General features: G+C 37.0%; 1 protein-coding gene across 3 annotated transcripts in view; it reads left to right on the top strand.

The window, feature by feature from the left end:
• Window positions 1–26,703, top strand: part of STAT6 (signal transducer and activator of transcription 6) — a 465,172-nt gene that overhangs the window by 176,633 nt on the left and 261,836 nt on the right. The window lies entirely within an intron of this gene.

Raw genomic sequence — 26,703 nt, 5'->3', positions numbered from 1 at the left:
AAACTTACATTCTTACATTTCAAATAAAGATACCAAGAGAATGAAGAAAAATTGATAATAGGAGTAAATTAGAAAGATGCTTAAAATTTCATGCTCTATCTGAATTATGAAAGAAACATTTTGGGTTCAGTGTCCCTTTAAGGCCGCTGTTCCTTAACTCGTCCCCCACCTCTGAGGCGACGGACAGTAATCAGCCAGATCGGATACGATCCGGTTGGTTAACACCCCCTGCTAGTGCAAATATGCAGGGGGCCGCATTGCACAAGCATTTCTTGGGAAATGCTTGTGCAATGATAAATGCCAATAGCTTATGCTGTCGGCATTTATTGATGTGCGGCGAACATTATCCGCTACAGCGGATCATGTCTGCTCGCACTATGATAACTCGGCTCCATTATGTAAGGCAATAAATACAAAATGGCACTGCACATTTTTTAATTGGGTCAATACCATCAGCAAAACTATTAATATGTCAAAAGTATGTACGGTTTTAGTGTTTATGTACTGCAACTCTGCATGAAAAAAGTCCCATTTCCAATCCATGAGAAACTGCTGTGCATGAAATGTATGTCATTTTGTTATTGAATAACGTATCAGCCAATTCTATTTTTTTTTTTAAACAAATCTTGTTTGCTGCAATTGTTTTCAAAATAGACAAGCTCCACCCACCCCTTGTCTTATCTGCAAAAGCAAATGCAGGCGTGCTTCAGGATAAGACAAGGCAAGCAACAGCCACTATGGGCCAGATTACGAGTGGCATGTTTTTGCGAGATTACAGTGTTTTTTACACTCAAACCCATATTACAAGTGGCATGCTGTTTAAATTATCAGAAATTTGTTCGCGCAAACTTGCGGTAATTTATACTCCCCATATTTTCTGTGGGCGCTATTGAGTGGCAATGTCCGCTTGCATTACAAGTTGAAAATAATTGCGATCACTCAAACGCAATCACATTTAACGCTTAAACATTCTGTGCAAACTAAAAGTTTGCATAAAGAGTTTGGCTAGATGAAAAAGTTGCACTAAATTACACTATTAATCTCTAAACCACCACACCCCCACATCGCAAAGTACCCACTACACTATTAACCCCTAAATGGCTACTGCCCCGCATCCAACCCGCAAACCACCAAACCCCCATTATAAAGTACCCACTAACCTCTAAATCCCCTAACCTAATAACCCCTAAGTTACAAAACAAAACTAACACTACATTAAAAAAAACAACCAAACATTACATAAAAAACTAACATTACATAAAAAAACCTAACATTTCATAAAAAAAATAACATTACACTAAAAAAATCTAACATTCCAGAAAACAAAAAAACCTACCATTACAGAAAAAAACTAATTACCAAAAATAAAACCCCCCACATTTATACCTTTTCAATAACTAAAGCCCCACTTAAAAAAATCACCCCAAAATAAAAAACCCTAACACTAAAATAAGCTACAGCAGTAGCCCTTAGAACAGTGGCGGATCCAGAGCCTGGTCTCGGGAGGGGCACTTCCAGATTTTTTTGTGGCGGCGGACAGAAAATAATGAGTGCTTATAGAACAGACTATTTTATTTAACTTATCGTACAGCTCTAACCTTATTCAAAAACACAATTAGAAGTCCCTGTGTGTGTATTTGTGAATGTATGTGTGTGTGTATGTATGTGTGTTTAACTATGTGTGTGTATATTTATGTGTGTGTGTTTGTGTGTATATGTATTTGTGTGTGTATGTACTGTATGTTTGTATGTATGTATGTGTGTATGTATGTGTATGTAAGTATATATGTGTGTATTTATGCATGTATGTAACTGTGTGTATGTATGTATAATGTGTGTGTAACTATTTATGTATGTGTATGTAAGTATGTGTGTATGTATGTGTGTGTCTGTGTGTATATGTGTGTGTGTGTATTCATGTGTGTGTAACTGTGTGTATATGTATACCTAAACCTCAGGTATATTCAGTAGTTAGTATCTCAGTACTTTCTTTCCAGAGAAACCTACCAGGCTACTAAATGCTGCTGCACATACAGTCCCCTGTCAACTGTCAATGTTTTTTTCCAGTATGGCTGACAAGGTGGCAGAAGTGTGAAATGTATATTGCAGATTTTGACAAGTCAGCCATACCGGAAAAAACATTATGACAGTTGACATGGGAATTTGCAGCAGCCAGTATTTTGCAGATTCTCTAGAGACCAAGCTAAAGTGTTTTTTATCGGTGGAGTCTGGGTCTGTCTGTTACAGAGAGTGAGCCTCTGCTAACTCTGTCCAAATACCACAATGCTGCTCCCCCTAATCTTACACGAGCACAGAAACTAGCCTTGGATACCCTAAGTAAAAGGGAAGATATAGTGATCAAGGCAGCAGACAAGGGGGGCAGCATTGTGGTACTGGACAGAGAAGCCTATATAGGTGAGGCAGAAAGGCAAATCACAGATGAAGAGGTGTACCTTCCTCTCCCCCGTGATCCAACTAATATATTTAAACTTCAATTTATGGATTTGCTGGACGATGGTCTGCAGGAGGGTGTTATTGATCAGGACACGTTCAATTACTTGTATGTGGACTGCCCAGTCATCCCTATCTTCCATCACCTCCCCAAGGTCCATAAATCATTGGAGGAGGTGAAAGGAAGACCTATTGTTTCAGGGATAGGTTCGCTCTTTGAAAAAGTATCTGGGTGGATTGAATCCCTCCTGCAGCCCATTGTACAGCAATTGCCTTCCTATCTAAAAGACACCACACACCTTTTAACCTGCTTACAGCAGGTAGCATGGAGTAAGGAATGCTCTTGGCTCACTGTGGATGTGGTGGGTCTTTATTCCTGCATTCCACATTTTTATGGCTTAGAGGCTGTCTCCTACTCTTTGGATATGTACAGCAACTATGATTCAAAGCTAAAAAGATATATCCTTAAAACCTTGGAATTTCTTTTGAGCCACAATTATTTTAAGTTCGGTGACTCTTTTTTTCTCCAGAGACGTGGGACCACCATGGGAGCTAAATTTGCCCCAGCCTATGCGAACATCTTCATGGGCTGGTGGGAAAGGTCCCACGTCTTTGGAGAAATAAATCCATATAGACATCTAATAAGATCGTATAAACGATATATAGACGATCTCTTGTTCGTGTGGCTAGGTAATAAACAGGAAATGGAAAACTTTGTTGCGTATCTTAATGATAACAGTATTAATTTACATTTTACATTCAGCTTTGAAAAGGAAGTTATTCCTTACCTCGATGTCTATTTAATAGGAGATGCTGCTAGTCATAGTGTTATTACTACACTCTATAGAAAGCCAATAGCTTCTAATGCAATTCTTCATGCTAAGTCTTGCCACCCCAGGCATACAGGCTTTGGGGTGGCAAAAGGCCAATTTATTAGATTGAAAAGGAACTGTTCCTTAGAATCTAATTTTATTAAGGAATCGGAAGTGTTAAAACGACAACTTCAAGACAGAGGCTACTCTACAAAAGTAATTAACAGAGCATACTTAGAGGTTAGTAGACTGGATCGGTCACAAATGTTACATAATGTACAGGGAAACCCTCAAGCCAAATTTGACAGCAATAAAACTAAGTTTATCACTAATTATAGTTCTCAGTTTGGAGAAATATGTCACATTATGAACAAGCATTTACCAGTATTAGCAGGAGAAGATAGTTTACAGGATGTGGTCAAAGAAGGAGTTAACTGCATATCCAGGAAGGGACGCACAATAGGTAATATTGTGGCTCCAAGCTTATTAAGAAAACCGATTACAACAGGTAGCAGTTGGCTGCTCATTAAAGGACACTTTAAGTGTCATTTTCAAAATTGCATAGCATGTAGTCATGCAACTGTAACGGACAGATTCCAGTCTAAGACTACCCAGAGAGTATTTCTATCAACAAGCTGCACGAATTGTCGCACTAAATATGTTATTTATCTTGTTGAATGCACATTGTGCAACAAGCAATACGTGGGGTGCTCCTCACGTGAAGCACGCTCACGCATTAGGGAGCATCTCAACAACATAGATAAAGACATAGATGTGTCAGATCTGGTACACCATTTCATCCATGAGCATAACAAAATAGTCAGCAGTTTCAAATGGCAGGTCATAGAAAGTATTGTACATACTCCTAGGGGAGGAGACAGAATGCAGAAATTATTACACAGAGAGGCTTTTTGGATTTTCACATTGCAAACAAGACGTCCAAAAGGATTTAATGCAATAGGTGATATTATAAACCATTGGCAACATAAATAAGTAATCTAGAACCAACCTCATTTAATATTTCTCTGAATATATATTACACAAATTTGTAATATATAAATGTTCACAATATGTGACAGCAAGTCTCTGTTGCATGTGTATATACATACATTTCTTTGACCATTTAGCACTTTCTTAAATCTAAGATAAATTTAAAATTAAAAATTATAAGCAATGAACATTTGATATTGTTAGATTTAATCTAAGTAGCCATTTTTTGAAATGTGAGGGCTCATGAGGCATTACTTTGAAACTAATCTTAGTTATTAATGTCCCCCGTGCATATATGATACAATATCTACATACTCACATTTCTTTAACCAAATAGCACCTTATTCTTAAATTTTAAATTAATCTAAAAATTGAAGTCAAAAGCAAAGAATATTTGGCAGTGCTGGTTTCAGTAAATGTAATATGTTTTGCAATATGAGGGTTTATGTGGCATTTCATTGAAACTAATTCTTGGCTTCAAATATTCCCCCCCCCTTTTTATACACAACACAAATTTTACAATTTGATAGTCATTACAAAAGTTACTTCATGTGTACCTACAATCTAACAGTCATCGACTATAGTGACTACATGTGTATTATGTATATCAAGTGATTGTATATCAGTTTTCATAAATGTCTATGCCGTTATTCTTTGAATTAAATGTCCCTTACTCAACAGCTGAACACCCTTAATTTTTTTAATGGACCAGCCCATTTAAGGGTGCTAACGGAACAGTCTGTATGGTCTATGAATAAGGCTCTCTACCAGCCGAAACGCGTAAGACCGACTGGCTGCTGTTGAGTAACGGCATATTTTTCCTATTTTTATTTTCCCCTGTTTTTTGAGTATATTTTGTCCCATTCTTCTTTTAAAGAATAAATTTACCACTTTGTTTCTAAGAAATTTGCCGGATTTGTCTTTGTTCTACAGAGAGTGAGCCGTCTGCCATCATGCCATGTCCTAAGTAACCCTGTCCCTGTTGTGAGTGAGAGTGACTTCACTTACCCCCAAATCTTCATTTTTTTGCTGCCTGATGACCCGGTCCTGCTTGGCTCCTTCCCGCGCTCTCTAGCTAGTCTTCCTGCACCACACCACAGCGCCTGGCTGGCTCCTCCCTCTTCCTTTCCAGTCCAGTCTCCTGTTCTGTCTCCGGTCATGTTCCACTGCCTTGTGTTGTGTAGGAATGTGACCGGCTGTGACTGAAATTGGAGGCTAGCATTGGAGCCAAGTGCCCCCCTGTAGCGACGCCACTGTAGGGAAGCCCTCTCTCAGTATATTCTCGGGGGGGAGGGGGGGGCAATTGCCCCGTTGCCCCCCCCTGGATCCGCCACTGCCTTAGAAGGGCTTTTTGTAGGGTGTTGCCCTAATGTAAAATACTAACCCATTCTACAATACAAGTAACCACCCAACCCCACAAAATAAAGACTATCTAGAAAAAAACCTACTCTAAAAATTGCCCTTAGGGCATTGCCCTTAGAAGGGCATTTGATTGTGGGGGGGTGGTAGGTTAGGGGTTAATAGTGTAGTAGGGTACATTGCGGCCGGCTATGTGGTGGTTTAGGGTTATAGAATAGGGGGGTTTATGGGGTTATAGAATAGGGGGGTTTCCACTTTTCACACTCCATTGAAGTGTGTGGGGGACAATATTCACGCAGTCGCTATATTCTAATGTCATCTTTTTGTGCGCAATGGGCAAGCAAAAAAGTGTTGGTTTAGCACCTGGGTAGCTCTTGCTGATTGGTAGCGAAATGTAGCCACCAATCAGCAAGCGCTACCCATGGTCCTGAACCAAAAATGGCCCAGCTCCTAAGTTTACATTTTTGCTTTTTCAAATAAAGATACCAAGAAAATGAAGAAAAATTGATAATAGGAGTAAATTAGAAAGTGACTTAAAATTGCGCTATCTGAATCAAAAAATGTTCAACATTTTTCAAAGGAAAGGCTATCCAACTGTGTGCAGAATTATGTAATATTTACGACAACGTTTACTGTTTGAGTTAGAAATGCAACATCTGTTTTCCTCATACTGGGAATAAGAAGACGGAAATATCTCTCAGAAACAGAATTTTTGAGTTTTTTTTGTGTAGTTTTTTTCTTTCTTTTTTGCTTACCTACACAGAAGGCAATGTGTAATTAGAAAACTATGGCATCTAATTAAATAATTAATTCAGTATGTGTTTAAATGTAGGTTTTTTCTTTTAACCAATATCAGTCCATTTTTTTTATTTCATACCAATAATGTGTTAACATATTTTTTTTTCTAACACCTCACTCCCACCAACTTTTTCTAACACCTCACTCCCACCAACTGCCTAGTGCAGTTGTTTTTAATTTAAAAAAATGCTACTTTTTTTGTAATTAAAAACGGGCACTTTTAGAAAATGAACTAGAGATCAGGGGGTCGATCCGATAAAAATCGTCGCCCGCAAAAGCCGGCGACGCCAATATTTGCGCGGGTTTGGTATCACAAGTTACGCGCGTATATTTCTGCCGTCGCCCGTAGTTTTTTGGGCTATAGGCAGGTATACCAAACCCGCGCAGTTTGGTATCCAATATGCAGCGTAAGGACTTACGTGGCGAAAATGGAGAAAACTTACTCCATTTTCACCTCGCCACAAAAAGCATCCGTAAGAAGCCTTACGCTGACTATTGGAGCCCCGTAACTTCCTAAACTGGCTGCTAAAATAAACCTAACACCTAACGCATGCGCAATGTCTATCTACCTGTCAACCGCGATCCCCCCCCCCCCCGAAATCCCTAATAAAGTTATTAACCCCTAAACCGCCGCTCCCGGACCCCGCCGCCATCTACATAAACTAACCCCCTACTGTGAGCCCCTAAAACCGCCGCTATCTACCTTATCTATCCCCTAATTAGAACCCCTTACACCGCTGTCATCTACCTTATCTATCCCCTAATCTGACCCCTTACACCGCCGCCACCTATATAAAAATTATTAACCCCTAATCTAATCCCCCTATACCGCCGCCAGCTATATTAATATTATTAACCCCTAATGTAAGCCACTTACACCGCCGCCATCTCTATTAAAATGATTAATCCCTTATTTAATCTACCTACCCCGCCGCCAGCTATATTATCTAAATTAACCCTAAGTATATTATAGTTAATATAGGTATTACATTATATATATTAACTATATTAACCCTAATTATATTAGGGTTAATATAGTTACTATAGTATTATATTAACTCTATCTAACCCTAACACCCCTAACTAAATTTATATTAAATTAATCTAATTCATTTATAAACTAAAATATTCCTATTTAAATCTAACCTATAAAATAAACCCTAAGATAGCTACAATATAATTAATAATTACATTGTAGCTATGTTAGGGTTAATATTTATTTTACAGGTAAATTGTTAATTATTTTAACTAGGTATAATAGCTATTAAATAGTTATTAACTATTTAATATCTACCTAGTTAAAATAATTACCCAATTACCTGTAAAATAAATCCTAACCTAAGTTACAAATACACCTACACTATCAATAAATTTAATAAACTACAAACATCTATCTAAAAATACAATTAAATTAACTAAACTACAAAAAAAAAAAAACACTAAATTACAAAAAATAAAAAAAAGATTACAAGATTTTTAAGCTAATTACACCTATTCTAAGCCCCCTAATAAAATAATAAACCCCCAAAATATAAAAAATTCCCTGCCCTATTCTAAATTAAACAAATTTCAAAGCTCTTTACCTTACCAGCCCTTAAAAGGGCCTTTTGTGGGGCATGCCCCAAAGAATTCAGCTCTTTTGCATACAAATACAATACCCCCCCCATTACAACCCACCACCCACATACCCCTATTCTAAAGCCACCCAAACCCCCCTTAAAAAAGCCTAGCACTACCCCCCTGAAGATCTCCCTACCTTGTCTTCACCACACCGGGCCGAACTCCTGATCCGATCCGGGCGATGTCTTCCTCCAAGCGGCAAAGAAGAATTCTTCCTCCGGCGATGTCTTCCTCCAAGCGGCAAAGAAGAATTCTTCCTCCGGCGATGTCTTCCTCCAAGCGGCAGCAAAGTCTTCATTCTTCCGGCGGCATCTTCATTCTTCGCTCCGCCGCCGCGGAGCATCCATCCCGGCCGACTGCTGAACTACGAATGAGGTACCTTTAAATGACGTCATCCAAGATGGCGTCCGCCGAATTCCGATTGGCTGATAGGATTCTATCAGCCAATCGGAATTAAGTTAGAAAAATCTGATTGGCTGATTGAATCAGCCAATCAGATTCAAGTTCAATCCGATTGGCTGATCCAATCAGCCAATCAGATTGAGCTCGCATTCTATTGGCTGTTCCGATCAGCCAATAGAATGCGAGCTCAATCTGATTGGCTGTTCGGATCAGTCTTTTTTAAGGGGGGTTTGGGTGGTTTTAGAATAGGGGTATGTGGGTGGTGGGTTGTAATGGGGGGGTATTGTATTTGTATGCAAAAGAGCTGAATTCTTTGGGGCATGCCCCACAAAAGGCCCTTTTAAGGGCTGGTAAGGTAAAGAGCTTTGAAATTTGTTTAATTTAGAATAGGGCAGGGAATTTTTTTTATTTTGGGGGTTTATTATTTTATTAGGGGGCTTAGAATAGGTGTAATTAGCTTAAAAATCTTGTAATCTTTTTTTATTTTTTGTAATTTAGTGTTTGTTTTTTTTTGTAGTTAATGTAGTTAATTTAATTGTATTTTTAGATAGATGTTTGTAGTTTATTAAATTTATTGATAGTGTAGGTGTATTTGTAACTTAGATAGATGACCTAGGTCACCAGAGGGCGCTCTTTGTGCATAACGTATAAAATAATAATAATGATAATAAATAAATTAACGGAAGGTAACCTCAATAGAAAATGTCAAAATCACAATTCGATAACCAAATACAATGTATAATTACAATTATTTATAATTACAATTATTTATAATGGAAAGTGGAACCTCATTAAATGGCGTTGGGTTAAATGTCCGTGATAGGTGAATGTTGGGTGTATGCTCCTTGGAATCCTGGCAGTCCCAATATGTCTCAAAATTAGGCACACTTTCTCACGGCTGCACTCTCCGAAACGATCCTGGATTGGAAAACGTTTTTGCTGAAAGGTAGTGAGACAAAAGAAGAGAGGCGCACCAATGTGTGTATCAATCGTTACAATTCTGCATGAGCTCCAAGTATTGTATGCACAGGGTACTCACACTTTGACATAGCACACCAGTGTGCTTGTGGAAGCGGGCTGGTACTTAGAGCTGACCAGCTGGCTCTCTCCGGCTCCTTGCTGGATACGGCGGCTTTCCTGTGTGTTGGGCTGTCTGGTAGTGGTGTGCTTGTATTGAAACTCCAGGTTCAAATGTTTTAAAACCATTTATTATACAAAGTTCACAAGCACAAATTTAAAAAGATACAGATTAAAATATTGCTACGCGTTTCTCGGCCCTCCTGGCCGTTTCATCAGGCATATTAACAACATTAAAAACTCGGCTTTTTATTGCCGCCACTACCAAACAGTTTCTGGGGCCCTCCCCTTTCTCATTAAGTGTATACAAACGAGCCTATCATTGTGATACCTTTAGAAACAAGTGCTAACTCGATGGAGTATAAAAATATTGGAATACATATTGCTTTCTAACAGACACAGTGATCTTTAATAGCGAATTGCAACAGTGTGCATTCTATAACAGTAGTAATTTGATGTTGATACATTCCTTTGTATCGAAAATCGGCAATTTAGAAACAAAAACTCGTCCCTTTGATAGGTGGAACAAGGGACCAATCACAAGGTTCTATACTCGGTGAAAGTTAACACACCCCTATCTGTTGTTTTTGTATCGGAGCAATGTAATCGCCATTCAGTCTATCCAGTTAATCATCATGATGTGAGTTTTGCGTCTTAACATGGTTTAAAGGTATAGAAGTTACATTAACCCTTTATGTTATCGACTGATTTTTGTAGTGAGACGCAAATCCCAAACTAATAAATTGGATTGCCAGATCATTAGAGTTAATAGTGGATCAATACCAGAGCACATAATGATAAAAAATCAATAAAGATTTGTTTAGTGTCTATAGGACTATAGGTGGGCTATTATAAGATATTAGAATATCATGTTGTCACTTTATTTACTCGGCTATGAGGAGGTATAATATGACTATATATTTCTTATGATCGTGCATGAATTGTTTCGCACTGTTAGTTATACTGACCCTAGTATATAATGATTATTGGCCCCCAATCCGCCTATTACTAGCCGTCATGCGAGAATATAAGTGCATATACAGTAAATGCAAAATAATTATTGGGAGATATAAATAGGGCACCCAAATGTGCCCATTACTGGCTATCATGTGAAGCTATTACTAACCTTCATGTGAAGTTATAGGTGCAAGTAAAATGAATGTTAATTCATGTAAAATGATTATTAAAGGGACTTGGTTGACTCAAATGTGCCTATTAGTGACTATCAAGTGAAGGTATAAGGACATGCGTGCATAAATCACATTTATCATGTGTTCAATAATAATGGTGCATACTATGCTAGGGGTGTGTGCTTGAAGGATCACTATTCCTTCTGTGGTCTGGAAAGAAGTGAGTGCGTGTTGCTGGTGCAAATTACCCCATATCAGTGATGGGTGAGTGATGTGGTCAAATAGAATTGGTCCTATTCGAAAACATTAATAATAATGTGAATTATAGTGATTTTAATTAGGTGATAATGTATGATAGAATAAATAAGTGATATCCTAGTGTCTATCTACAGACATGTTATGTAATGCAGGTGGAGGCATGTGTGGTGTTGTATGGGTGGGTGAAACTCCCATTGGAGAAGAATTTCTACTAAACTGGTTGTGTACACGGAGGCAAATCTCTAACTAAAAGGCGGCAGAGTCTATTACTTCATTAAGGCCATTGGGAAAAAGGGAGCCAAATCTGAAAATCCAATAGGTCTCCCTTTGGCGGAGTTTAGTGTATCTATTGTATCTGTGGGAGCTGGGAATGCTTTCAAGAGGTGTTATAGTGAAAGGACAAGATTCTCCATTATGTTCATGGACATAGTGCCTGGATACACTATGTTTCATGGATTTTTTCTTAATGTTTCGATTATTTGTTACACAATTTAATTCTAATGCAAAACGTATAAAAAAAGTGCTGCAAAAACACTGGCCTATTCTATTAAAAGACCCCATTCTGAAAAAAGATCTACAAAATACACCAAATGTGATCTATAAAAGAGCTCCCACCATCAAACAAACTTTAGCCCCCAGCAAGATAGTTATTTCCAAGAAAGCCAGAGTAAAACATACACAAAACAATACCAATAGAAAAGGAGTATTTAAATGTGGTAAAATCAGGTGCCATATGTGTAAACAAATTACACATAAAACCAAAACAATCAAATCACATGCCACTGGGGAAATTTTTACCATTAATGAGTATCTGACATGCAGTTCATCATATGTAATCTATGTCCTGTCATGCAGATGTGGACAGCAGTATTTGGGGCGTACAATTCGAAATGTCCGCACGAGATGGAGCGAACATAATCGAAACATTAAGAAAAAATCCATGAAACATAGTGTATCCAGGCACTATGTCCATGAACATAATGGAGAATCTTGTCCTTTCACTATAACACTTCTTAAAAGCATTCCCAGCTCCCACAGATACAATAGATACACTAAACTCCGCCAAAGGGAGACCTATTGGATTTTCAGATTTGGCTCCCTTTTTCCCAATGGCCTTAATGAAGTAATAGACTCTGCCGCCTTTTAGTTAGAGATTTGCCTCCGTGTACACAACCAGTTTAGTAGAAATTCTTCTCCAATGGGAGTTTCACCCACCCATACAACACCACACATGCCTCCACCTGCATTATATAACATGTCTGTAGATAGACACTAGGATATCACTTATTTATTCTATCATACATTATCACCTAATTAAAATCACTATAATTCACATTATTATTAATGTTTTCGAATATGACCAATTCTATTTGACCACATCACTCACCCATCACTGATATGGGGTAATTTGCACCAGCAACACGCACTCACTTCTTTCCAGACCACAGAAGGAATAGTGATCCTTCAAGCACACACCCCTAGCATAGTATGCACCATTATTATTGAACACATGATAAATGTGATTTATGCACGCATGTCCTTATACCTTCACTTGATAGTCACTAATAGGCACATTTGAGTCAACCAAGTCCCTTTAATAATCATTTTACATGAATTAACATTCATTTTACTTGCACCTATAACTTCACATGAAGGTTAGTAATAGCTTCACATGATAGCCAGTAATGGGCACATTTGGGTGCCCTATTTATATCTCCCAATAATTATTTTGCATTTACTGTATATGCACTTATATTCTCGCATGACGGCTAGTAATAGGCGGATTGGGGGCCAATAATCATTATATACTAGGGTCAGTATAACTAACAGTGCGAAACAATTCATGCACGATCATAAGAAATATATAGTCATATTATACCTCCTCATAGCCGAGTAAATAAAGTGACAACATGATATTCTAATATCTTATAATAGCCCACCTATAGTCCTATAGACACTAAACAAATCTTTATTGATTTTTTATCATTATGTGCTCTGGTATTGATCCACTATTAACTCTAATGATCTGGCAATCCAATTTATCAGTTTGGGATTTGCGTCTCACTACAAAAATCAGTCGATAACATAAAGGGTTAATGTAACTTCTATACCTTTAAACCATGTTAAGACGCAAAACTCACATCATGATGATTAACTGGATAGACTGAATGGCGATTACATTGCTCCGATACAAAAACAACAGATAGGGGTGTGTTAACTTTCACCGAGTATAGAACCTTGTGATTGGTCCCTTGTTCCACCTATCAAAGGGACGAGTTTTTGTTTCTAAATTGCCGATTTTCGATACAAAGGAATGTATCAACATCAAATTACTACTGTTATAGAATGCACACTGTTGCAATTCGCTATTAAAGATCACTGTGTCTGTTAGAAAGCAATATGTATTCCAATATTTTTATACTCCATCGAGTTAGCACTTGTTTCTAAAGGTATCACAATGATAGGCTCGTTTGTATACACTTAATGAGAAAGGGGAGGGCCCCAGAAACTGTTTGGTAGTGGCGGCAATAAAAAGCCGAGTTTTTAGTATTTGTAACTTAGGTTAGGATTTATTTTACAGGTAATTGGGTAATTATTTTAACTAGGTAGATATTAAATAGTTAATAACTATTTAATAGCTATTATACCTAGTTAAAATAATTAACAATTTACCTGTAAAATAAATATTAACCCTAACATAGCTACAATGTAATTATTAATTATATTGTAGCTATCTTAGGGTTTATTTTATAGGTAAGTATTTAGATTTAAATAGGAATATTTTAGTTTATAAATGAATTAGATTAATTTAATATAAATTTAGTTAGGGTTAGATAGAGTTAATATAGTTAATATAAATACTATAGTAACTATATTAACTATATTAACCCTAATATAATTAGGGTTAATATAGTTAATATATATAATGTAATACCTATATTAGCTATAATATACTTAGGGTTAATATAGATAATATAGCTGGCGGCGGGGTAGGTAGATTAAATTAGGGGTTAATCATTTTAATAGAGATGGCGGCGGTGTAAGGGGCTTACATTAGGGGTTAATAATTTTAATATAGATGGCGGCGGTGTTAGGGGCTCACTTTAGGGGGTTATAGATATAATATAGCTGGCGGCGGGGTACGGGAGCGGCGGTTTAGGGGTTAATAACTTTATTAGGTTGCGGCGGGGTACGGGAGCGGCGGTTTAGGGGTTAATAGCTTTTTTATTGTTAGGCTAGTGAGGGGGGATAGCGGATAGAGGGTTAGACGTGTCGGGCTATGTTAGGGAGGCGTGTTAGACAGTGCGGGTGTTTTAGACTTTAGTCAGGTTTTATAGGCGCCGGCAGTTTCTAACGTGCCGCAAGTCACTGGCGACGCCAGAAATTTGTACTTGCGCAGATTTCTGGACATCGCTGGTTTGTCAGACTTACGGCACGTTAGCATCTGACGGCGCCATATATGGGATAGCTCGAGTTGCGAGCTGAAACTGCGGGCGATGCCGGTTCCCTCACTTGCGCCGCAAACTGCGATCTATATCGGATCGCGCCCCTAATCTCTGGTTAATATTCGGAGTGCTAATTGCTACAGCGAGCTCGCGGTAGCAATAACCAGCCACTTGTAATGGCTGGTTAATTATTGCGCTCCACTTGTAATCTAGCGCTGTTGCACTTAGGGCCTGATTCTCTAAAGCTCCTTAGCTCCCTGGTCTGGCAAGATTCTATAAGCAGCCTTGTCGCCACTATGAGGTTCCCTGGCTGCTTTGTAGGACTTAATTATTTTTTAGAAATCAATGCAATCTATCAACTAATAAGAAAACTTAGTTGAAATTTTCATGAGTGCATTTCAGTTTTGAATGGTGGTATTTTTGCTGTATACTTTGATAACGGCAATAGCCGAAACATGTCAGCAGCTGTAGGAGCTGACTGCTATTAGGAGAATGGCACCCTGTTGTTGTTCTTTTATGCAATAAAGAAAAATAAAGTATCTTTTTATTTTATACCTACTGGACTGGTGCTCCGCTAAATCTTTTGTGTTTTTTTTTATAAAGTTATTACACATTTAGTAGCATAGCAGGATACCCCGGTGTACCAGGACTCAAAGACCACACCTGATCACAGAGTTTATGGCAGCTTAAAGGGACACTAAACCCAATTTTTTTTCTTTCATGATTCAGAAAGAGCATGCAGTTTTAAGCAACTTTCTAATTTACTCCTATTACTAATTTTTCTTCATTCTCTTTATTTGAAAAACAAGACAGTAAGTTTAGAAGCCGACCTATTTTTTATTCACATCCTAGGTTGTACTTGCTGATTGGTGGCTGAATGTAATAAACCAATAAACAAGTGCTGTCCAGTGTCTGAACCAAAAAAGGCTGGTTCCTTAGCTTAGATGCCTTCTTTTTCAATTAAAGATAGCAAGAGAACAAAAAAAATTGATAATAGGAGTAAATTAGAAAGTTGCTTAAAATTGCATGCTCTATCTGAATCATGAAATAAAAAAAATTGGGTTTAGTGTCCCTTTAAATTACACAATTAAAGTAATTTGTAACACAACACATTCCACTTCCAGCTCCCTGAGAAGGTGCAAGGTTTAAATAGGGGTTTACAGAGCATGCTTCTTTTCAGTGTTGTTCATTGTATCCCTTTTAGCTTCAGTTGTTGATATATATTATGGATTTGTAAGATAAAATAACTTTAACATTTTTCTTTCATGATTTAGAAAGAACGTGCAATTTAAAAAACTTTCCAATTTACTTATGTTATCTAATTTGTTTCATTCTCTTGATATCCTTTGTTAAAAAGTATATCTAAATAGGCTCAGTAGCTGCTGATTGGTGGCTGCACATAGATGCATTGTGTGATTGGCTTACCCATGTACACTGCTATTTTTCAACCAAGGATATTTAAAGATTGAATCAAATTATATAATAGAAGTAAATTGGAATGTTGTTTAAAATTATAATCTCTATTTGAATCATGAAAGAAAAATTTTGGGTTATATGTCCCTTTACATTTTATAAAAGGTACCATGTCTATGTTTTGTGACGTGTACTGTAACAGATTATCCCCTTTAATGTGATCCATTTTACCTGGTGCAGTGTTTTAAATTGTTTACAAGTAGCTTCTTTACCTTTAATTTGTCATTTTAAGTATCTGATTTTGCCTGTTAAAACTATCAGATAAATTAGCATAGGTTATTGCTAATGTGGACACATATACTCACAAAGGTCTATATATATATATATATATATATATATATATATATATATATATATATATATATACCAAAATCTAAAGACCTATAGGGGCCTAATTATCAAGGGCCAAACGGCCCCTGATGCCCTTGTTTCCACATGATCCTTCAGGCTCGCCGGAAACAGCAGTTAAGAAGCAGCGGTCTTAAGACCGCTGCTCCTTATCTGGGCCACTGCCTCTGAGGCTGAGGACATCAATCCACCTGATCCTATACGATCGGGCTGATTGACACCCCCTGCAAGCGGCTGATTGGCCACAAATCTGCAGGGGGCGGCATTGCACAAGCCGTTCACTAGAACGGCTTGTGCAATGTTAAATGCCAACAGCGTATGCTATCGTCATTCAGCAATGTATGGACATGATACGATACAGCGGATTGAAGTTCAATCCGATTGGCTGATCCAATCAGCCAGTCCTATTGAGCTTGCATTCTATTGACTGATTGGAACAGCCAATAGAATGCGAGCTCAATACGATTGGCTGATTGGATCAATCAGATTTTTCCTACCTGAATTCCGTTTGGCTGATAGAATCCTATCAGCCAATCGGAATTGAAGGGACGCCATCTTGGATGACGTCACTTAAAGGTACCGTCATTGTGTTCGAAGAGTCCGGATGAAGTGGATGGCTCCGCGTCGGCTCCTTGGAAGATGGCTCTGCTCTGCTCCGGATGGATGAAGATTGAAGATGCCGCCTGGATGTAGACTTCTACCGGATGAAGCACCTCCTCTGCGCACCTTGGATGAAGATTTCGGCCCGGTTGGGTGAAGACGACTCAAGGTAGGGAGATCTTCAGGGGGTTAGCGTTAGGTTTTTTTTAAGGGGGGTTTGGGTGGGTTAGAGTAGGGGTATGTGGGTGGTGGGTTTTAATGTTGGGGGGGTTATATTTTTTTTTACAGGTTAAAGAGCTGATTACTTTGGGGCAATGCCCCGCAAAAAGCCCTAAGGGCTGGTAAAAGAGCTGATTACTTTTGTAATTTAGAATAGGGTAGGGCATTTTTTTATTTTGGGGGTATTTTTTATTTTATTAGGGGGCTTAGATTAGGTGTAATTAGTTTAAACTTCTTGTAATTTTTTATTATTTTTTGTAATTTAGTGAGGTTTTTTTTGTATTATAGATTAGTTTAATTGTATTTTAGTTTAGCTAATTGTAGTTAATTTATTTAATTAATTTAATGATAGTGTAGTGTTAGGTGTATTTGTAACTTAGGTTAGGATTTATTTTACAGGTAATTTTGTACTTATTTGAACTAGGTAGCTATTTAATAGTTATTAACTATTTAATAGCTATTGTACCTAGTTAAAATAAATACAAAGTTGCCTGTAAAATAAATATAAATCCTAAAATAGCTACAATGTAATTATTAGTTATATTGTAGCTATATTAGGGTTTATTTTCTAGGTAAGTATTTAGTTTTAAATAGGAATAATTTATTTAATTATAGGAATATTATTTAGTTTAATCAAAATTATATTTAACTTAGGGGGTGTTAGGGTTAGAGTTAGGTTTAGGGGTTAATAACTTTATTATAGTAGCGGCGACGTTGCGGGTGGGAGATTAGGGGTTAATAATTGTAGGTAGGTGGCGGCGATGTTAGGGAGGGCAGATTAGGGGTTAATAAAATTTATTATAGTGTTTGCGAGGCGGGAGTGCGGCGGTTTAGGGGTTAATACATTTATTACAGTGGCGGCGATGTCCGGTCAGCAGATTAGGGGTTAATAAGTGTAAGTAGGTTGCAGCGACGTTGGGGGGGGGGTAGCTTAGGGTTTAATAAATATAATGTAGGTGTCGGCGATGTTAGGGGCAGTAGATTAGGGGTTCATAGCTATAATGTAGGTGGCTGCGGTGTCCGGTCGGCAGATTAGGGGTTAAAAAAATTTATTAGAGGGTTGGCGATGTGGGGGGGGGCTTGGTTTAGGGGTACATAGGTAGTTTATGGGTGTTAGTGTACTTTATAGCACTGTAGTTAGGAGCTTTATGTTCCGGCGTTAGTCCATAAAGCTCTTAACTTCTGACTTTTTTTGGCGGTAGGAGTCTTGTCGCTCACTTCTTCCAAGACTCCAAATACCAGCGTTAGGCAAATCCCATTGAAAACATAGGATACGCAATTGACGTAAGGGGATCTGCGGTAGCCTGGAGTCGCGGAAAGAAAGTGAGCGGTACACCCTTTCCTGGCTGACTCTAAATACCAGCGGGCGGTAAAAAGCAGCGTTAGGACCCCTTAACGCTGCTTTTGACGGCTAACGCCAAACTTTAAATCTAGCCGTTAGGTTTTTCACTGAAATTATTTACAAACAGCTTGTGCAATTATAGCACAAATGGTTGTAAATACTTCTCTGGGATCCTCTTTGTTCAGAAATAGCAGACTTATATTGCTTTTGTATTGCTTTTTGGTAGTTAGAAGGCCGGTATATGCCGCTGCGCACAACACGTGTATTATGTCCAGCAGTTAAGAGGTTAATTAGGGAACTTGTAGGGAGCTTGTAGGGTTAATTTTAGCTTTAGTGTAGTGTAGTAGACAACCCAAAGGGGCCTATTTATCATATGTCTGTCGGACCTGATCCGACAGTGCGGATCAGGTGCGACAGACATCGCTGAATACGGAGAGCAATACACTCTCCGTATTCAGCATCGCACCAGCAGCTCACAAGAGCTGCTGGTGCAACGCCGCCCCCTGCAGACTCGCGGCCAATCGGCCGCCAGCAGGGGGTGTCAATCAACCCGATCGCACTCGATCGGGTTGAATTCCGGCGATTCCTGTCCTGTGCTCAGAGCAGGCGGACAGGGTTATGGAGCAGCGGTCTTTAGACCACTGCTTCATAACTGCAGAAACACGGACCATCAAGCTCCATACGGAGCTTGATAGATAGGCCCCAAAGTATTGATCTAGGCCCATTTTGGTATATTTCATGCCATTGTTTCACCGCCAAATGCGATCAAATCAAAGAAATCGCTAACTTTTTCACTATTTTAGGTTTCTCACTGAAATTATTTACAAACAGTTAGTACAATCATGACACAAATAGTTGTAAATACTTTTCTGGGATCCACTTTGTTCAGAAATAGCAGACTTATATGGCTTTGGCATTGCTTTTTGGTAATTAGAAATCCGCTAAATGCAGCTGCGCACAACACGTGTATTATGCCCAGCAGTTAAGGGGTTAATTTGGGAGCTTGTAGGGAGCTTGTAGGGTTAATTTTAGCTTTAGTGTAGTGTAGTAGACAACCCAAAGTATTGATCTAGGCCCATTTTGGTATATTTCATGTCACCATTTCACCGCCAAATGCAATCAAATAAAAAAAATCGCTAACTTTTTCACTATTTTAGGTTTCTCACTGAAATTATTTACAAACAGTTAGTACAATCATGACACAAATGGTTGTAAATACTTTTTTGGGATACACTTTGTTCAGAAATAGCAGACATATATGGCTTTGGAGTTGCTTTTTGGTAATAAGAAGGCCGCTAAATGCCGCTGCGCACCACATTTGTATTAGGCCCAGCAGTGAAGGGGTTAATTAGGCAGCGTGTAGGGAGCTTGTAGGGTTAATTTTAGCTTTAGTATAGAGATCAACCTACCACCTGACAAATCCCACCCCCTGATCCCTCCCAAACAGTTTTCTTCCCTCCCCAACCCCACAATTGTCCCGCTATCTTAAGTACTGGCAGAAAGTCTGCCAGTACTAAAATAAAAAGCATTTTTTTTTATATTGATTCTGCAGTGTTGGATCCCCCCTTAGCCCCCAACCTCCCTTACCCCCCCATACAGCTTTCTACCCCCCCCCCCCACCACCTACTTGCTGTCATCTTGGGTACTGGCAGCTGTCTGCCAGTATCCAGTTTGCCCAAAAAATGTTTTATTTTTTTATTTTTTTGTATTTTCTGTAGTGTAGCTGCCCCCACACTATACCCTACCCACCCTCCCCCCAGATCCCTTGGCCAATATTTATTATTCCCCCCTCCCTCTCCCTCCTTCATATTACATGAATTATTTTTGCTGTGTAAATGTGGTGCAAAGAGATCAGCACTCACCAAAAAATCCATCCACTCTGTGCCCTGCAGAAAACGTCTCCAAATAGGCAAACTTGTTGTTCAGGACCCGGTGTGGATCCCATTTGAGCACCAAGAATAAGCAGGCACCAAGAGAAATAACAACAACCTTTAAAGTGTCAAATGCAAACACATAACGTTTTCGGCCCCATAAAGAGGCCTTGGTCACATGTGTTTTTTATTCATGTGATCAAGGCCTCTGTGAGGGGCCGAAACGTTATGTGTTTGCATTTGACACTTTAAAGGTTGTTGTTATTTCTATTGGTGCCTGCTTATTCTTGGTGCTCATATGGGATCCACACCGGGTCCTGAACAACAAGTTTGCCTATATATATATATATATATATATATATATATATATATATATATATATATATATACACAGTATATATATATATATATATATATATATATATATACATAAATAAAGCAAGGTACTCACCGTTTTTAAACATAAACTCAAAGTTTATTTAGTGAATGTTTTCAGGGTCTACCCCGTCCTCAGACTCAGTCTGAGGACGGGGGAGACCCCAAAAACGTTCACTAAGTAACCTTTGAGATTATGTTTGACATCGGAGAGTGCCTTGCTTTATTTATGCACATGACATTTGTTTGGAGTGCACCCCGGAGGTTGTTTGTGGAAAATAAAAGAGAGTGCTGGATCCACATCGGATTTATATATATATATATATATATATATATATATATATTTATATATATATATATACACATGTTTTTATATATATATATATATATATATATATACACACAGATAAATATATGAGAATCTATTTAAAAATAAATATAACGTATTCTGCTATGTGCAGAACATTGGAATGTGAAATATTTACAGCAAATATAAAGCATGACACTTTATTAAACATGAATATTGCATAAATATGATAGTTCATGTCTTCAGCTACTTGTCTGCTAATGACTCCAATGCACTTATATTTATGTCTATATATGTATTTATGTGTTTATATGTGCATATATGTCTATAAATACATATATACACATATAAATACATAAATACACACATATATATATATATATATATATATATATATATATATATTTTTATTTTTTTATTTTTTTAAGACATGTGTATGTTTGCATCCCTTTGGGAAAGCCCTTTTAATGCCTTTTTTTTCTAACACCTTACACCTTTTGAGCTTTTATAACTGTTTAATGCAATTTCTGTAAGAAATAATTGTTGTCACACAGTGTTATTATGAGTGTAACTGTACTTTTTGATGTGTTCTGTGCAACTTTTTATTAGAGTGTAACAGTTTACCAGAGCTCTCAAGTCAGGGTAATCATTCTAAAATAAATTGCAATTGCACTCACACGTTTGCCTTTACTTTCAACTTGTAATATGAGCGGAATTTAACTTGTGCGCAAATGGGAGCAAAAAACAGATATTAGTCGCACAAATGAGAGAGAGAGAAGTGAGAGAAGAGAGAGAGAGAGAGAGAGAGAGAGAGAGAGAGAAATTCTGAACTAGTTTATTTCAAATTTGCAGGTCTTGAATGGTATTTTGTTAAAAAATGTGCATTGTTTGGCAGTGCAGGGGCACACCTATTAGAAAGACTCTTGAGTATTAGTTTATCTTATGCTCTTGCTGCAGATATAAATTAGTCATGGTAATGGTTTATGATCATGCAGGATCCAGCCTTTCTTGGTAGTAGAAACACAAATTCCTTAGGTAAATTACTGGAAAGTAGAATATATGGTATACATAATGAAAGTATAGTTCAAAGATTTGTTGCTTTGCAAAATTAAACATTTTAAGTAGAATTTAATTTGAGTTATGGTACCTTGTAGACGCTATAGGCATTGTTGTAAATGTGCTGTTTTGTTATTTGTCTTTACATGACTAAAAAATAATAAAAGATAAAAGTACATAAAATAAATACATTCAGTAAGTCTAACCAGCTAGCATTGTTTTGAAGTTAAATATTAACGCTTTTTTGATTTATATTGACGTGGCAGGATGCCTACTATGTGCGACTCAATTACAGGTTATTTGGCAGGCAAGATTTTCTCATAAAATTGTATTACTCAATAGTCTTAGCTGAATTGTACTGGCAAGTTTGTTAGCAAGACGTAAATGGCAAATGTAAAAATTATATTTTCCAAAACCCCATGATATCTATCATCTATCTATCTATCTATCTATCTATCTATATCTATCTATCTATATCTATATATATCTCTATCTCTATCTATCTATCTATCTATCTATCTATCTATCTATCTATCACACTTGACAAGATAAAGAGATGGAGGACCTTGCTCCTGAAAAGCATACCATCCATGAGCTTGTATAACTTTATTTTGTTAGGACACAGATTACAGAGATATACTCATTGAGAAAGGGAGAGTGGCACAAACATTAAGTTGCCAAAGCTATGGCCCAACTGTTGTACATTTAATTGGGTCATGTCCTATCCTAGGTTATTGAAATTTTGGAAGATGACAGCATATTAGTTATGAACTAAAGATATATGATTTCTAGGTACCCTGTTACTACTGGGCAGAAAGTTGGTATTTAGGTGATGGGTAGGGAATGGTTATGTACACTGTCTGCTCTAAAAGCCTCACTGTTGCACCAGCTCACTATTGAATTTTATGATACCTTTGGGGATATATGACATAGAACAAATGTTTTCATGAAAAAATGGGAGTGTTACCGCCATATTCTGCTACAAACCTTACAAACTTAGATTTTGTACCCAATCAGAAACTACATTTTGAGTACATTTTGAATGCTCAACAAAGAGGAGATTGAAGTTTGGCCTTTAATAAATATATATGATTAGGATATTGTAACAGTGACTATATTACTCTGACTCTGGATAGTTTGGACGCAGGGGAGTGTGGAGGAACTTGAGGAGAGATTTCTTCTGACCATTATCTAATTATATAATTATCTAATTTGATGTTTATTACTAATTTCACTTATAAACTCTTTTAATACCCACAGAAACTGGAGAGACAATTATATTTATTAGTTTTGTTATTGTTATGTTTGGAGTTAGGCTTTACATATTGTAAAAAGTAGTTGGTGGACTTTTGCAGAACAAAAGGAATGGACTCTTAGTACTTATAATACCCACAGATTTTCAAAGGCTTTAATCTTGTGCTTAGTACTGTACTAGATCATCTTTATTTATATTGTTATAAATATCATTAAAAAACAAAACAAAAAAAATCATGCCCATTAAGAGTTAGATTACAAGAGAGTGGTACCCTTATCAAAAAGGATGATCTTTCTGGAGTTATTCCGAATTAATCAGTAAGTTAATCTGTTAATCATTCTGAAGTCATTACCCAAAATCTCTTACCTTAGCTGATGACTTTACAAGCCTGACGATGTCTGATGATCTCTAAAGTATTCCTGTTTGTCTTGGGTAGTTTTTTGTCATTTTGAAGCCGCTAGAAGTATTTTTTTTTATATATATATCTATATATGTGTATATATTTTTGTAAATACATAAAAAACATATAAATATATATGTACACACATATACATACAGTGTATGTATATATATATATATATATATATATAGTGTGCTTAAATAGGCTTAAAGTTCTGTGTACCTATGTCTCCTAAAAAGATGATGGCATTGGCTGTTGAGTTAAAAGGGGGAGATCACAATTCAGGTTTTAGGGATTCTAACATAACATTAAAGTGGGCAGTGGAAAATGACTATGCCATTAGGGGTGTTGCATCAAACAAACCATGGAAATATTTCAGTAATTATACAAGGGTGCTATAAGTGTATTTGATCCCAGTACTGATAAGTAAGGGGCACAAGAAACCAACATATTCTTTGTCCTGAGTCAGGAAGAGCACAGTTATTAAGCAACATAACATTGATCTTGACAAACATGTAAAGTTGAACACTCACAGTGAGATAAAATAAATATTTGTACACTGGGAAACAACTTGTGGTAAACTATGTATGTGAATAAAAATGCCTGTAAAGTGGAAGGCTCATATAGAATCCAGTTAATTTATGCTTCTTTCTATATCTTAAATATTGCATAGAATATAGACAGAAAATGTTATCGTATAATGACCCTGCAAGAGCTGACATCTGTTGGCTTAGCCTATTAAAAAAGGGTTAAAGGGACATGAAACCCACATTTTTTCTTTCATGATTTAGAACGAGCATTCACTTTTAAACAACTTTCTAATTTACTTCTATTATATAGTTTGCTTCATTCTCTTGATATTCTTTGCTGAAAAGCATATCTAGATAGGCTTAGTATCTGCTGATTGGTGGCTGCACATAGATGCCTCATGTGATTGACTCACCCATGTGCATTGCTATTTCTTCAATAAAGGATATCTAAAGAATGAAGCAAATTAGATAATAGAAGTAGATTGAAATGGTGTTTAAAATTGTATCTGCTACCTGAATTGTGAAAGATAAATTTTGGGTTTAGTGTTCCCTTAAAACAGCTATGATAATTTTAAAGGTCTAGGCATAGTGGCATGAGGAGCAGAAAGTAATCATTGCACTGAATTCAAGCGCACAATTAAAAGTTTCACATAACACTTGATATGAATTTACTTAAAGGGATATGAAAATCCTGTAGCAAGAAGGAAAAAACCGCAAATCTGATCAAGGTAGACGTTTTATGTTTTTATTAGGCACACACGGTTAAAAACACTTACAAAAGGCTCCTTTGGATCAGATACACGATTGTGAGAACATTTGAAGTGTGGTTGAAATACCACTGCGGTTTTTACTGTGACTTGTTCTTTTGTTCCCTATGATTGGGATAGATGCTTGTGACTTCTTTACTTTTGTAAGTGTTTTTAACCGTGTGTGCCTAATAAAAACATAAAATGTCTACCTTGATAGGATTTGCGCTTTTTTCCTTCTTGCTACAGGAGCTTCTCACATATAAAGTGTGTGGTGACACATCTCTGAATCAAGCTGCAATCCTTAGACTGTGAAGTGCCAGATATATAAACTGCATGTTTTTTGAACAAGCGGAAAGACATTGGACTGTGTGTGCTAATATCCTGGCAATAGTATCCATTTGAACATTGGATGTGGTAAATGTATAACCAGAAGTATAACATTATAATTGTAAAATCTACATAACCTAATTTTGTTATTTCTTATGTTGCTATTGTTGTAACAAACAGATTTTTTATCTTTATTTTTGCTCTTTATAGATTATTTGTGACTCCTTTTCCCATTTGTTGCGCTGTAAATACTTGTTTTTGAAAGGGATATGAAACCCAAAATTTTCTATCATGATTCAGATAGAGCAGGAAATTTTAAGCAACTTTCTAATTTACCCCTATTAAAAATTTTTCTCTGTTCTCTTGGTATGCTTTGTTGAATGAGCAGCTATTCACTTCTGGTTGCTGCTGACTGTACACATGCGTGAGCCAATGACAATTGGTATATACTGTATATGCATCCACCAATCAGCAACTAGATCCTAGGTTCTTTGCTGCTCCTGATCTTTCATAGATAAACCTTTCAGCAAAGGATAACAAGAGAAGCAAATTAAATAATAGAAGTAAATTGAAAAGTTGTATAAAATTGTATTCTCTATCAGAATCCTGAAAGAAAAATTGTGGGTTTCATGTCCCTTTAATGTCCCAGTTGCTGAAGAATAAAGTGAATATCAAATCTATGCTAACTAATGTTGTCTCTGCAAAATGTACTCGCACACCCAACAAAATAAACAAAAAAACTAACAAACAAGTTAACATTACTTTCATGAAATACAAACATAGAAACATGAGCTTGGGAGCAAAATATGCAAAAATTTATCCTCAATATAATATGTAGAGTGAACATATGAATGAGTCATGTATAAAGCATAATCAATATAGCAAACTAAGAGAAGCTTCAAACCAAGCGTACATAGCATCATTTAAGCCTCTGCTTAGAAGCACTTAGGAACATTTATTGGTAAGTTTGACATTTAAAGATTTTGATAGATGGCTTCGAGACTTATGAGGATAAGTTTACAAAATATAATTATATCGAAAATAAACTCAGCATAATAATTGATAGCATAATCATATCCGTATGCATTAAGAAAGGTAACCTTATATGTCCTTGAACAGGGCCGGCGTTATATATTAGGCAGCATAGGCTGCCGCCTTAGTTCGCACCAGCAGGGGGGTGCTGAGAGCAGTGCTGAATTGCCGACTGCTGCCTGCCCCTATGATAAAAAAAAAATTTGAAAGTATTTTTTTTTAATTTGAGGATAAGTTTACAAAATATAATTATATCGAAAATAAACTCAGCATAATAATTGATAGCATAATCATATCCGTATGCATTAAGAAAGGTAACCTTATATGTCCTTGAACAGGGCTGGCGTTATATATTAGGCAGCATAGGCTGCCGCCTTAGTTCGCACCAGCAGGGGGGTGCTGAGAGCAGTGCTGAATTGCCGACTGCTGCCTGCCCCTATGATAAAAAAAAAATTGAAAGTATTTTTTTTTTAATT

Source organism: Bombina bombina, chromosome 3 (genome assembly GCF_027579735.1).
Source record: "Bombina bombina isolate aBomBom1 chromosome 3, aBomBom1.pri, whole genome shotgun sequence".
Classification (NCBI taxonomy): domain Eukaryota; kingdom Metazoa; phylum Chordata; class Amphibia; order Anura; family Bombinatoridae; genus Bombina; species Bombina bombina.
Note: the sequence above shows the minus strand (reverse complement) of the source record. Positions and strands in the feature narration are given on the sequence as shown.